The 12,596-nt window shown below is 48.8% G+C and overlaps 1 long non-coding RNA gene across 1 annotated transcript; it reads left to right on the top strand.

Annotated features, from left to right (window-relative positions):
* The first annotated feature begins 11,172 nt into the window (after positions 1-11,172).
* LOC119958369 lies at positions 11,173-12,241 on the top strand. The gene is made up of 2 exons (XR_005459019.1): positions 11,173-11,401; positions 11,647-12,241. It is a non-coding gene; the product is annotated as an uncharacterized LOC119958369 (long non-coding RNA).
* Positions 12,242-12,596: the final 355 nt, after the last annotated feature.

Below are 12,596 nucleotides of genomic sequence, written 5' to 3'. Positions count from 1 at the left end.
ACGATGCAAATTCAAACAAACAGCCCCAGGCACTGGGGGAAAACTAATCATCGACACATATTTGGGAGCTGTATGGATTTAAGTTTCCAACTTGGCATCAGCTGGACTATAATGCAGTTTCGTTCTGGATGTTCTCCACACTAGCTCAAATGAGCACTGTGTGCTATACAGCTAATGTGTTTACATATAGTACTGCAGATAGCACACAGCTCATATCTATTGCAGTTTAACTCCACACGGAAGCTTTATCTATTGTATAAGGTTATACCCAATCCCTCAAAGTCAGCCCTCACGTACAATATAGCATGCTTGCAAAGCCTTTTGTTGACTAGTTATAGACTAATCTTTCTGCAAATAGGGCATGGCAGAAAATATAATCAATTACTTGTTCTCTTAGAGAGTACTGAGATGGGAAAATCAATCTTTACCTCTTCCGGCCCCCCAGCCTAAGCACTCCCCTCTTTAGGATCAGCTGAGATTTCTGACACTTATTAAAACAGGTGACAAGCACAATAAGTAAGAAGCTCCAAGACAGCAGCTCGTTACAGAGTGCAGGCAGCAAGCAAGCTTGGGAATTTGGTAAGTGATGGAATTTGAAAGGTTATTTTCTTTATAAACAATCCAGTCAAGTCTGCATTTAGTATTCACCTACAATTTATATTGTGGTGCGAGGTGCTGCGGAGGGTGAATGCCTCGACTTTGTGCGCTAGGTTGGGGCTGATGCAGCTGAAGATAGTGCATAGGGTGCACCTTACAAAATCGAGGATGTCTGTGAGCGATGTGGGAGGGGCCCAGTATCCATGTCCATGTTTTGGTCCTGTCTGAAGCTGGAATGGTTTTGGGAGGATGGTGTGTTCAGTACAATCTCGGTGGTCTTATACGCAGATGTGGAGCCCGGTCCCCTGGAAGCCATATTCGGGGGGTGACGGACCGGCTCGGGCTGCAGGCGAAGGCCGAGGTTTTAGCATCCGCCTCTCTGATTGCTCACATGCGGGTCTTGTTGTGGTGGAGGTCAGCTTCTAAACCCTGTGCCTTGGTGTGTGTGTGGGGGGGGGGGGGGGGGGGGGGGGTGTGCTGCTGGAGCTTTCGACTCTGGAGAAGGTGACGTTCGTGCCGAGGGGGAGCAAGTGAGGAGTTTGCTGATCATGCACTTTTGTTTTTTAAATATATTAATTTAGAATACCCAATTTTCTTTTCCAATTAAGGGGCAATTTAGTGTGTCCAATCCATATTCCCTGCACATCTTAGGGCTGTGGGGGTGAGACCCACGGGGAGAATATGCTAACTCCACACAGACAGCAACCCGAGGCCAGATTCGAATCCGGGTCCTCAGCATCCATAGTCCCAGTGCTAACCACTGTGCCACATGCCACCCCTCATCATGCACTTTTGAAAGTTGGTTACCATCCACTGCTTGGGGGGGGGGGGGGGGGGGGGCCTTGCTCGGAGATAAAGCAGCTCCTTCCTGGAGAGGCAGCTGTGATTAAGTTAATATGGTAGCTAATTGAAATTGCTTTCTGAAGCCAGCAGTGCCTCACTAAGCCCTGTAAAATTTCAGCCAGTATCGAGGTGGTCTTGCGCACACAGTAAGCCAGCACGGAGATAGCAGCTCATGTCTGAGTCCAGCCAGACTGTGTTTGGGGAGGGCAGAGGTGGTTTCTGTCCTATTACAAAAAATTATCTAAGCAATGGGACAGGAGAGCTGGAGACTGAGACCATTAATTAGATGAGCAGATGGTGTGTTTTCTCTCTATAAACTGGCACTGGGGTGATACAAGTATTGTATTACATTTATAGCTTAATTAGTTTAACTACAGATGATCATTTGAGTGATATTTCTCACACTAATTTGTTAACTGAGATGGCTTGGTCGGCGATGTATCGGAGCTGGTGGATCGGAGTAGGCATGGTCAGTGATGTATAGGAGCTGGTGGATCGGAGATGGCATGGTCGGCGATGTATCGGAGCTGGTGGATCGGAGGTGGCATGGTCGGCGATGTATAGGAGCTGGTGGATCGGAGATGGCATGGTCGGCGATGTATAGGAGCTGGTGGATCGGAGATGGCATGGTCAGTGATGTATAGGAGCTGGTGGATCGGAGATGGCATGGTCAGTGATGTATAGGAGCTGGTGGATCGGAGATGGCATGGTCAGTGATATATAGGAGCTGGTGGATCGGAGATGGCATGGTCAGTGATGTATAGGAGCTGGTGGATCGGAGATGGCATGGTCAGTGATATATAGGAGCTGGTGGATCGGAGATGGCATGGTCAGTGATGTATAGGAGCTGGTGGATCGGGGATGGCATGGTCAGTGATGTATAGGAGCTGGTGGATCGGAGATGGCATGGTCAGTGATATATAGGAGCTGGTGGATCGGAGATGGCATGGTCAGTGATGTATAGGAGCTGGTGGATCGGAGATGGCATGGTCGGCGATGTATAGGAGCTGGTGGATCGGAGATGGCATGGTCGGCGATGTATCGGAGCTGGTGGATCGGGGATGGCATGGTCAGTGATGTATAGGAGTTGGTGGATCAGAGATGGCATGGTCAGCGATGTATAGGAGCTGGTGGATCGGAGATGGCATGGTCGGTGATGTATCGGAGATGGCATGGTCAGTGATGTATAGGAGTTGGTGGATCAGAGATGGCATGGTCAGTGATGTATTAGAGTTGGTGGATCGGAGATGGCATGGTCAGTGATGTATAGGAGCTGGTGGATCAGAGATGGCATGGTCAGCGATGTATAGGAGCTGGTGGATCGGAGATGGCATGGTCGGCGATGTATCGGATCTGGTGGATCGGAGATGGCATGGTCGGTGATGTATAGGAGCTGGTGGATCGGGGATGGCATGGTCAGTGATGTATAGGAGTTGGTGGATCGGAGATGGCATGGTCAGTGATGTATCGGAGATGGCATGGTCGGTGATGTATAGGAGTTGGTGGATCGGGGATGGCATGGTCGGCGATGTATAGGAGCTGGTGGATCGGAGATGGCATGGTCGGCGATGTATAGGAGCTGGTGGATCGGGGATGGCATGGTCGGTGATGTATAGGAGTTGGTGGATCGGGGATGGCATGGTCGGCGATGTATAGGAGCTGGTGGATCGGGGATGGCATGGTCGGTGATGTATAGGAGTTGGTGGATTGGAGATGGCATGGTTGGTGATGTATAGGAGCTGGTGGATCGGAGATGGCATGGTCGGTGATGTATAGGAGCTGGTGGATCGGGGATGGCATGGTCGGTGATGTATAGGAGTTGGTGGATCGGGGATGGCATGGTCAGTGATGTATAGGAGCTGGTAGATCGGAGATGGCATGGTCAGTGATGTATAGGAGCTGGTGGATCGGAGATGGCATGGTCGGCGATGTATCGGAGCTGGTGGATCGGGGATGGCATGGTCAGTGATGTATAGGAGCTGGTGGATCGGGGATCGCATGGTCGGCGATGTATAGGAGCTGGTGGATTGGGATGGCATGGTCGGCGATGTATCGGAGCTGGTGGATCGGGGATCGCATGGTCGGCGATGTATAGGAGCTGGTGGATTGGGATGGCATGGTCGGCGATGTATAGGAGTTGGTGGATTGGAGACGGCATGGTCGGCGATGTATAGGAGCTGGTGGATCGGAGATGGCATGGTCGGCGATGTATAGGAGTTGGTGGATTGGAGACGGCATGGTCAGTGATGTATAAGGAGCTGGTGGATCGGAGATGGCATGGTCGGCGATGTATAGGAGTTGGTGGATTGGAGACGGCATGGTCAGTGATGTATAGGAGCTGATTGATGGGACCCCAGCAGTAGTGCTGGGGAAAGGAGGAGCTGTACTCGGGACAGTCTTCATCTGAACTGTTCTGGGGCCATGCGCCGGACAGGCGCCGGAATGTGGCGACTAGGGGCTTTTCACAGTAACTTCATTGAAGCCTACTCGTGACAATAAGCGATTTTCATTTTTTTTCATTTCATTGCACTGGCGAATCAGGTAACCAGGGCTATGAGGGGGCTTTAAACTAAATAATTGGGGAGGGTTCATGTAAAGAGAGATTTGGAGGGGAGGAGCGGTGGTGCACTGGTTAACACTGCTGCCTCACGGTCCCAGGTTCGATCCCGGCTCTGGGTCACTGTCCATGTGGAGTTTGCACATTCTCCCTGTGTTTGCGTAGGTTTCGCCCCCACAACCCAAAGATGTGCAGGGTAGGTGGATTGGCCACGCTAAATTGGCCCTTAATTGGAAAAAATTAATTCGGCACTCTGAATTTATTTTCAAAGAGAGATATAGAAAGTTAAAGAAAAGGACATGCCAATAGTGCAGGCTAATGGTAACCAGAGTGTAACAGGAAGGGAGAGTATACAAATATACCACAGTAGACAAAAAGATGTACTATCCGTGGCTAACAGAGCTATATCCCATAATAGATACAAGACAGTGTATGTGTGGGGTGTGTGTATGTGTATGTGTGGCGGTGTGTGTATGTGGGGGTGTGTGCGTGTGTGTGGAGTGCGTGTGGAAGTGTGTGTGTGTATGTGGGGGTGTGTGTATGTGTGTGGAAGTGTGTATGTGGGTGTGTGTGTGTGTGGGTGTGTGTGTGTGTGTGTGGGGTGTGTGTGTGTGTGGGGAAGTGTGTTTGTGTATGTGTGTGTGTGTGTGTGTGGGGGGGTGTGTGTGTGTGGGGGAGTGTGTGTGTGTGTGGGGGTGTGTGTGTGTGGGGGTGTGTGTGTGTGGGGGTGTGTGTGTGTGGGGGTGTGTGTGTGTGTGGGGGTGTGTGTGGGGGGAGTGTGTGTATGTGGGGGGAGTGTGTGTGGGGGTGTGTGTGTGTGGGGGGTGTGTGTATGTATGTGGGGGGGGGTGTATGTGCGGGTGTGTATGTGGGGGGGGTATGTGGTGGTGTGTATGTATGTGTGGGGAGTGTGTGTGTGGGGGTGTGTGTATGTATGTGTGGGTGTGTGTATGTGGGGGTGTGTGTATGTGGGGGTGTGTGTATGTGGGGGTGTGTGTATGTGGGGGTGTGTGTATGTGGGGGTGTGTGTATGTGGGGGTGTGTGTATGTGGGGGTGTGTGTATGTGGGGGTGTGTATGTATGTGTGGGAGTGTGTATGTGTGGGAGTGTGTATGTGTGGGGGGGTGTATGTGGGGGTGTGTGTATGTGTGGGGGTGTGTGTATGTGTGGGGGGGGTGTGTATGTGGGTGTGTGTGTGTATGTGGGGGTGTGTATGTATGTGTGGGGAGTGTGTATGTGTATTGGGGGGGTGTATGTGGGGGTGTGTATGTATGTGTGGGAGTGTGTATGTGTGGGGGGGTGTGTATGTGGGGGGGGGTGTATGTGGGGGGGGTGTATGTATGTGGGGGTGTGTGTATGTGTGGGGAGTGTGTATGTGTGGGGGTGTGTGTGTGTGGGGAGTGTGTGTGTGGGGAGTGTGTGTGTGGGGGTGTGTGTATGTGGGTGTGTGTGTATGTGGGGGTGTGTGTATGTGTGGGGAGTGTGTGTGTATGTGGGGGTGTGTGGATGTGTGGGGAGTGTGTATGTGTGGGGGGTGTGTATGTGTGGGGGGTGTGTATGTGTGGGGGGTGTGTATGTGTGGGGGGTGTGTATGTGTGGGGGTTGTGTATGTGGGAGGGGTGTATGTGGGGGGGGGTGTATGTGGGGGGGGGGTGTATGTGGGGGGGGTGTATATGTGGGGGGGGGTGTATGTGGGGGGGGGTGTATGTGGGGGTGTGTGTGTGTGTATGTGTGGGGAGTGTGTGTGTATGTGGGGGGGGGGGTGTGGATGTGTGGGGAGTGTGTGTGTGTGTGGGGGGTGTGTGTGTGGAAGTGTGTGTGTGGAAGTGTGTGTGTGGAAGTGTGTGTGTGTGTATGTGTGGGGTCTGTATGTATGTGTGGGGAGTGTGTGTGGGTGTGTGTGTGTGGAAGTGTGTGTGTGTATGTGTGGGGTGTGTGTATGTGTGGGGTGTGTGTATGTGTGGGGAGTGTGTGTGTGTGGGGTGTGTGTGTGGGGGTGTGTGTGGAAGTGTGTGTGGGGTGTGTGTATGTGTGGGGAGTGTGTGTGTGTATGTATGTGTGGGGGTGTGTGTATGTGGGGGTTTGTGGATGTGTGGGGAGTGTGTGTGTGTATGTGTGGGGAGTGTGTGTGTATGTGTGGGGAGTGTGTGTGTGGGGGTGTGTGTATGTGTGGGGGTGTGTGTATGTGTGGGGAGTGTGTGTGTATGTGGGGGGGGGGTGTGGATGTGTGGGGAGTGTGTGGGGGGAGTGTGTGTGTGGGGGTGTGTGTGTGTGGAAGTGTGTGTCTGGGGTGTTTGTATGTGTGGGAGTGTGTGTGTATGTGGGGGTTTGTGGATGTGTGGGGAGTGTGTGTATGTGTGGGGGTGTGTGTATGTGGGGGTTTGTGGATGTGGGGAGTGTGTGTGTGTATGTGTGGGGGTGTGTGTATGTGTGGGGAGTGTGTGTATGTATGTGTGGGGAGTGTGTGTGTGGGGGTGTGTGTATGTGTGGGGAGTGTGTGTGGGAGTGTGTGTGTATGTGGGGGGGGGGGGGGTGGATGTGTGGGGAGTGTGTGTGTGGGGAGTGTGTGTGTGGGGGTGTGTGTGTGTGGGGGTGTGTGTGTGTGGGGGTGTGTGTATGTGTGGGGAGTATGTGTGGGGAGTGTGTGTGGGAGTGTGTGTATGTGGGGGGGGGTGTGGATGTGTGGGGGGTGTGTGTATGGGGGTGTGTTTATGTGTGGGCAGTGTGTGTGGGAGTGTGTGTGTATGTGGGGGGAGATGTGGATGTGTGGGGGGTGTGTGTGTGGGGGGGTGTGTATGTGTGGGGGTGTGTGTGTGTGGGGGGTGTGTGTGTGGGGGTGTGTGTATGTGTGGGGAGTGTGTGTGGGAGTGTGTGTATGTATGTGGGGGGGGGTGTGGATGTGTGGGGGGGGTGTGTGTGGGGGTGTGTGTATGTGTGGGGAGTGTGTGTGGGAGTGTGTGTGTATGTGTGGGGGTGTGTGTATGTGTGGGGAGTGTGTGTGGGAGTGTGTGTGTATGTGGGGGGGGGGTGTGGATGTGTGGGGGGTGTGGATGTGTGGGGAGTGTGTGTGTGGGGGTGTGTGTGTATGGGGGGAGAAGAGATACAGGCAGAAAAGGGGAGTTAAGACCACAGACAGATCAGTAAATAACTGATTGAATGGCATTGCAGGTTAAAGGGGCCATAGATTCAAGTTATTCTTCACATAGAATTCCTTCCATCCTATGTTTGGGATTTTGGAGGGAGTGGTGGATGTAAATCATTTAAAATCAGGGAAAGATCATCTTAAAGGGGCACTGTGGCAGATGTGTTTTCCTCACTGATACAGGGGTAAAGGGTGCATGATAACGGTTGAGGGTGAATCAATCTTTTCCAGAAGGGATCTGTTTAAACAACTACTGTTGGTACCTATTCGAGTATCTATCACCAACACTTTAGTGATTACCAAAACTCATCCATCCCTATTCTGCTGCTTGATGGGGTGAAGTTTTACTCCCATCAACATTTACAAAGAGTTTTGATTTTTGCAGATGAAGTTATAACTGGATTCCATGCAAATAAGCAGGTTTGTGTGACACAGTAAAGTAAATTAGTTCTGGATGCTCCAAAGACATCGATCACTTACACTATAAATCAGCTCGGTCCATTCCTTTGACTACCTGCAGAGATCAATAAGCACCTCCTCCATCATTCTGAAATAGAAGTTTTGATTTCCATTTGGAACAGAAGGAGTGAACAGCATCAGGCCTTCTGAAGCAATTGGCATTTGGGAGGTAGCAGTTAACAATTGACGTGTTCACAACAGGCAACTTTGCTCATGCACTGGCTTGACTAATTATCAGAGAGCATCAATTCATGAAGCACGTGTTTTGAAACTATTTCAAACTAATTTTAAAGCATAAAACCGAGGGGGGAAGTGGCTGTTAAAGCATAAATGCATTTATTTAAAATTGTGAATTCAGACTACTCTTCCTCATTAATTTTTGACAAATACAATTCCATTATTCTTCCCACCTCTTCCAGGAATCATGCAGACCAACATTAACCCTGGTTCAATCTTGCTGTATGGAGCAGGCGGGGGAGTGAAGCGGCTGTGAAACTATAAGTTAAAGCAAAAAAATGATGCCCCAATTCTTATTGTCAACGTAATAAGTCATTGAGGGATGATTAAATGTGTAGCCAAGAGAAATAGAAAGTTTGGAGGAGTCACCGACCATACAGAAGGTAGCTGTGAACGGAGTGGCTTGATGGGCCATTCAAGAGGGCAATTAAAAGCCAATCACAACGTTGGGGGACTGGAGTCACATGCAGGCCAGGCAAGGATGGCACATTTCCTTCCTTAATGGACATTCGTAAACCTTTTACAACAATCTGTTTGTTTTAAGGTCACCATGATGGAGACTTTTTAATCCAGGTTTATTTAATTCATTGAATTTAAATTTCCCAACTGCAGTGGTGGACTTTGAACTTGCGTCTCTGGACATGGATCCAGGCCTCTGGATTATTAATCACTGAACTCCTATCCCAACAACAATGATATCACATAGACAGGGAGAGGGAGGGTGGGAGGGAGAGGGAAATGATTGAAGAATGACACACCTTGTGGGCCGATTCACAAATAGCACAGTATAACTAGGATTGGCTTTGGTGAAACCTTTCTGAATCCACAGATGCATTTAGCTGGCTAACAACAGTGAGGGGGGAAGGAGTCGCTTATAAGTAGATTCCATACAAACCCCAGAAACGCGTGAAGACAGCCCCTTTGTTCCACGACCAGCCAGACTTCCCCGCACTCCCCAGAACAGCACACAACGGTTTGGATCTTCAGTACATGCAAACCATGGTGTGCTGCTGTGCTGAATGCAGGGGTTTTGGGAAGAAGGTTCTGCGGAGATTGAGAGAATCCTTTCGTAGACCACTCTGAAACAAAGAGGTAAAACAACATTTAACAAGAGATCATAAGGAGTCGGACACAATTATTTCTCCCACTACAACCACCAGACGATTGCCATATCTTTTCATTACATACAAGCTGTACTGCAAAATGACATTAATGACTTACACATTTTAGAATATAACTTCTAGCTTTCAGAAAAGTTTTAACTGGAAAAATAGGGGCATTTAGTTGAGAAACTGGTGACAACTCTAATGTAAATGCAACTCAAGAGTTAATTATAGTTAAAAAGTAATTTACACTTATCGTCAAGGTCCAAGGTAACAGTATGAAAGCCATAAACAATAGGTGGTCTTCTTTCTGAGCATAATAGAGCCAGAAGGTCTGCCCCAAAATACATTGAAATTATATATATATAATTTACAGATGAAAGGAAGCTGAAAGCAGTTTTGCAAACATGGATCCAGGGAGTCTGGAGAAGAGTTGTCAACTCCATTACCAAACAAATTCTTTTTAAATCTTTCACAAGACATGGGCATCACTAGCTAGGCCAGCATTTATTGCCCATCCCTAATTGAGAAGGTGCTGGGTGAGCCGCCTGGATTTTGATCCAGTGACAGTGAAGGAGCGGCCAATATATTTCCAAGTCAGGATGATGTGTGGCTTTGAGGGGAACCTCCAGGTGGTGGGGTTCCCCATGCATCTGCTGCCCTTGTCTTTTGAGGTGATAGCGGTCACAAGTTTGGAAGATATTACGGAAGGGCCCTTGGTGAGTCTCTGCAGTTACATCTTGTAGATTATACAGATGGCAGCTACTGTGCGTCGATGGCCGTGGATGGGGTATCAACCATACGGGTTGCTTTGTCCTGGATGGTGTTGAGCTTCTGGCGTGTTGTTGGGAGCTGCGCTCATCCAGGCAAATGGAGAGTTTTCCATCACGCTACTGACTTGTGCCTTGTAGATGGTGGACAGGCTTTGGCGAGTCAGGTAGTGGGTTACTCGCCATAGGGTTCACAGCCTTTGACCTGCCCTGGTAGTCACAGAATTTATATGGCTGGTCCAGTTCAGTTTCTGATCACTGGTAACCCCTAGGATGTAGATAGTGGGGGATTCAGCGATGGTAATGCCATTGAATGTCAAAGGGAGTCAATTAGATTCTCTCTCGTTGGAAATGGTCACTGCTTGGCACTTGCATAGTACAAATGTTACTTCCTACTTTTAAACCCAAGTCTGAATGTTGTCCAGATCTTGCTGCATTTGGACACAGGCTGCTTCAGCTGTAGCTAGACCTAGACAATATGGATTACAGAGCCAAAGAGGTAGTACTGAAGGTAAAATCATTTGTTTACATTTTTATTTCAGAACATCCCAAAGCATGCCATGCTGTGATCGAGACAGGCTGCGGTGGGGTAGATCAAAGGAGTGTGGGTATTGGGAGGGTCGTGGAGCGATCAGTCGCAGGGATTCCAATCGCAGGAGAAGCGCCCAACGGCCACGACCGTGGCTAAAAGGAATAGTACAGCCTCCCAGCCAGAAGCGGCGGCAGAGAGCAGGTCACGTGCCCAGCGCATAAACTGACGCCACATGCCCTGTATGTCCATGCTTTTGGTGCAAAATCACAGATGGGGAAATTCCTCCATTATATATCTGTGAGCTAGCAAGGCAAGGAACTGTGAAGAACTGTTGTTATAAGGAAGAGAGGGCCAGAGACACAAACAGGCAGTTTACCTCCTGGTCAGGAACTCACAACTGAATCTGCTTGAGGGCACTGCTCAGGAGAGCCCATGGCGGTACAAAACAATGCTAATGTTACCTCTGCACAGAGCTCCAGGGCCTCTTGTGAACAGACAACAAAAAAACTGAAATGGGGAACAAAGCAGTTAAAAAAATTTTTTTTGAGGTATGGCTTTGCTAATTGTGCCAATGCAATGAGGATGCAAGGCCCATGTGTGCTATATACAGGGAAGTACTGGCAAATGGGAGTTTTAACACCCTCAAAACTCAAAGGCATTTGACTCAAAGGCATTAGGGGCCTCACGGTAGCATAGTGGTTAGCATCAATGCTTCACAGCTCCAGGGTCCCAGGTTCGATTCCCGGCTGGGTCACTGTCTGTGTGGAGTCTGCACGTCCTCCCCCTGTGTGCGTGGGTTTCCTCCGGGTGCTCCAGTTTCCTCCCACAGTCCAAAGATGTGCGGGTTAGGTGGATTGGCCATGCTAAATTGCCCGTAGTGTAAGGTTAATGGGGGGGGATTGTTGGGTTACGGGTATACGGGTTACGTGGGTTTAAGTAGGGTGATTATTGCTCGGCACAACATTGAGGGCCGAAGGGCCTGTTCTGTGCTGTACTGTTCTATGTTCTATGTAACTAAGCATGGCTAAGCCTCTTGCTGTTTTGTCAAAGGGTGGGCTGAGAACTTAAATCATCAGCTGAAGCCCTTAGCAGAAATGTAACATCGAATGACAAAGCAAGTGAGATTGTGAGGACCAAGCCGGCTCACCTGTCGCATTAAAGGTAAGTGAAAATGGAAGGCATGGGCCGTGACGGTCAACCGGCTGGTAAAAGTGGGTCCCGGGGAAAAAAAAAGGTTTTAAAAACACTGGGGTAGATGATTCTTTTTTTCAATTTACCTGCATGTGGTTACTGGTGGAAGCAAGTGGTTTCAGTTTGGGAATATAGAGCCAGCTGCAGCTTTAGTATTTTATCTGCTTCGAATGGAGGCCTGACTAAAATTTATTTTCATTGGCTTCTCGCTACAGTCTACACCAAAACTAACTTCATCATTCACTGCATGGAATACGGGTGGAGGCTCAAGTTCACTTCGGAATTTGCGAAAGGAAAAGCAGATGGAAGATTTGCCCGACACGGAGCTAGAGGAAGAAATCCGCAGTGGTCCTCACAAAGCCTTGCAGCAAAAGGCAGTTTGTAGCTAGCTTGAAAGCAGTCAGCTCGGAACCGGCAGAGAAAGCATCTGCTAGGAGCTGGAAATCAGTTCAGGGACCAAGTATTCAGAAGCTGTAGGGGACATTCATTAGAAACCCGGACCTTGACTCCCGAAGCACGAAAGCAATGAAGCCCACGTCTCAATGAAGAGTTCATAATCATGAACCTTTAGAAAATTGGAGAATCGCTTAGGCAATGTCATACTTCAGAGAATTGCTGGAATACTGTGGGGAATTAAAGTAAATACCAGAGGGCTGCAGCATACCTGGTGAGTCGGTTGCTAAAGAAGTGAATGAACCTTCAAGAAAATAGAAGCATTTATAGTATAAATCTTTATAATCTATGGTTGAGTTAGTCGTGCTTGCTTTGTTTCTCTTTATTTACATTAAAGTTTAGTTTGAAGATGTGAAACCTTGTGGCATAATTTATTTTGGTAAACCACGGGGCGTTTGAATTTCTCTTTTAAACGTTTAGAGTCTCAAATATAATTCTAACACCTATTACAGGTGGACTGACAAAAATACACACGTGATCATATTCAGTGGTTGGTATATTCCTCCCCTCTCCTTCTCCAAAGATGAGGTGCTTTATTCTTGAAGGAGTTGCAGGAAATCTGCAAAGTAACTGTTAAAATCTACAGATACTGTGTCCACGAGCCTTAAATGGAACCCATCTTTACTGATAATTTCCTTTTAAAAATTACAACGTAGCATTTAATCCTTTGTCTGCTTTTATCTATCAATACTGCACAATGCAGAGCAGCGGA

This window comes from Scyliorhinus canicula, chromosome 29, assembly GCF_902713615.1.
Source record: "Scyliorhinus canicula chromosome 29, sScyCan1.1, whole genome shotgun sequence".
Lineage (NCBI taxonomy): Eukaryota > Metazoa > Chordata > Chondrichthyes > Carcharhiniformes > Scyliorhinidae > Scyliorhinus > Scyliorhinus canicula.
The sequence above is the reverse complement of the archived record's forward strand: the minus strand, read 5'-3'. Positions and strand labels throughout refer to the sequence as shown.